This window comes from Castanea sativa, chromosome 7 (genome assembly GCF_040712315.1).
Source record: "Castanea sativa cultivar Marrone di Chiusa Pesio chromosome 7, ASM4071231v1".
Taxonomy (NCBI): Eukaryota; Viridiplantae; Streptophyta; class Magnoliopsida; order Fagales; family Fagaceae; genus Castanea; species Castanea sativa.
Window position 1 is genome coordinate 44,540,738 of NC_134019.1, and position 2,584 is coordinate 44,543,321.

Consider the following 2,584-nt stretch of genomic DNA (forward strand, 5'->3'; position numbering starts at 1 on the left):
ATGTTTTGTCAACCCTCATAATAGATAGGATGTATTAAGATTGAGAGGTTCTTTCTTAAAAAGGAAAAAAAGATTGAGAGGTTTTGATGCAATTATTAATTGGGTTGCATTAGGATGCGACATGACATGAGCATATGACCTACTAATGCGAATTGCCACCCCTGTTCAAATGATGCTTGGTTAGGGATGCTCTAAAGAGCAGTCTTAATCTGGTCACAGGAATAAGCTAGTAAAGAATGGTGTAAAATGCATCACCTTTAACATACAGGTAAAAACAGACCCCTGGAATTTGCCAACAACCTGACTTGAGGTTTGTTTATAAGCGAGTGTATTTAATTTTCTATATTTATGTGCTTACATATAATAAAGAAAGGACATAGATTTTTAAATGTTGTAGCACTATACAAACTATTAAAAAAAAAATTGTAAACTGAACTCTCTCCATTTTACCATGAAATGGAATGAATCTTATTCTAGTCAGGCAGAGGGCAAAATCCATCATACCATTAAGCCATTTGCAAAAGAAATACTATCATTAAAAAAATATATAATAATAATATTATAAGTCTAAGTTGCTCAATACATAATTAATTAGAAAATGGTCAATGTTTTTATTATTATTTTTTTATTTTGTATTTAAATCGGGTTACATGACAGTTTAGAAGACGACATATGTGTTCTTTTTTTTATTTGATGAAACACGTGTATTAAATCATATGATCCATTTAATAATTTAAAAAAAATTACAAGACTATTAAGTACATCATGTACTTCGTTGCAAGAACTTATTCCAAACGGTATTAGAAGAAAATTCCAAACACTTAGATAGTGACCTCTAATATATACTAGTTTGTACGTGAAAGCGGAAGTTTTGATACCATTTATTAGAGAGGTACTACTTTGATGAGATTCTGATGAAGACTTAAAAGTTACAAACTTTTGAATTGAGTAATATCCTATATTATATTAAGGCCTTAATTGCTATCTTTCCAAGATTTTATCTCCTTGATAAGTGCCTTTAGATTGAATTGAAATACCCTTAACTTTTCATATGATATCTAACGGACAACTATTCAACAAATTAATACATAGATGCTATGTTGGTATGTTCAATTAGCCTAGCCTTATGCAATATAAATTTAATATCTATCTTGCTAGTTTTTTAATCGAGGGAAAATGCTAGAGATACAATCTTTTTACAATTTTTTTTTTATTGTAAATTGTTAATGTGGTGAGTGATTATTAATGAATAAAAAAATGATATTATTGGTAGACCTAAATCATGAGAACCAGTAAAAACTAAACCACAAAAACAATTTGTAAAAAAGTTGTAAAATAATTTGTGACTGTAGTATTACGTTTATTGTGTACTTAACCACTAACCAAGTAGGTAAGTAGTAATTATACCATCTAGTTGGTTGATTGAAGACAGGTTTTTCATGGAATATTCATGTAAAACAGGTGTTTTAGTTTACACTTCTCAATAAAAAAAATAAATAATAAAAAAAAAACAAAAAACAAATAGTGTTTATGCTTCACACTCCTATTTACAATTCAAAATCCTTAACAGTTAAGGTAGATATGGAGTACCAACCCGAAACGCGGTTCAAAACCCCTGTCTGTAGCTGCGTTTTACAAAAACGCGGCCCAAAAGTGCGTTTTTTGTAGTGGGTAGATTTATTGGTTACTTTATCTACTGGCTATTATGTTTAGGTATCTTTGTCGGCCAAATACTTATTATATGTAACAGAAGCTTCGCAACTACAGCTAATAGCATGTGTGGAATTATTGATATTCAATATCAATAAAACAAGAAGTACATTTGAAATTTCCTGCTAATAGTCATTTGCTTTTGGTCCTTTTCTTTTAGCTAGTAATTGATTATATATGACAAGTTGATAATTGTTATATTTGTTTTTACCCATGATTTAAAAAACCATCAGGGCCTAAGACCCATTGTACTCCAAAATTTTATAAAAGACTCTAAGGCTCTCCATTGGAAGTTGGAACAAAAAAATGCCCCCAAAATGTTTTTTAAAAAGAGTCTCAAAAGTATTAGGAGGATATTCAATTTTTTAATTGAAAAAAAAAAAATTGGGTTTTGCATTATTTCTCATCCTATTTTTAAGTTGATGTGTCTTTGAAGAAGTCAACAAAAAGCCAAACATTTTCAGTTTTATATATACTAGCCTAAGAAGTACAGTGGTTTGATTATGTACTAGTTAAGAATTGAAAATATGCGGTTTAAAATAATAAGTATTGAAATTAGCATTATAATTATAAGAAGAAAATGAATATCAGATATGAATAGTGCACCCTTTGTTGTTTTTGTTAGACGAAGCTTCTTTTATTTTTTATTCTTGATTTATTAAATATATGAAGTTGGAACCATTTTTTGTTAGTATGAACAAAGGTTGTGAAGAAATACAATCATTGGTCTAAGCAAAAGCTATGTGCCCTAGGAATAGTGTAACTCCGTCATTGTGTTTCATCCATATAAGCAACTTCCAATCGATTTTTTTAAGTATATAAAATGACATAAAAATATTACGCTTTAGAAAACTCAATTACATTAAATCCCAAT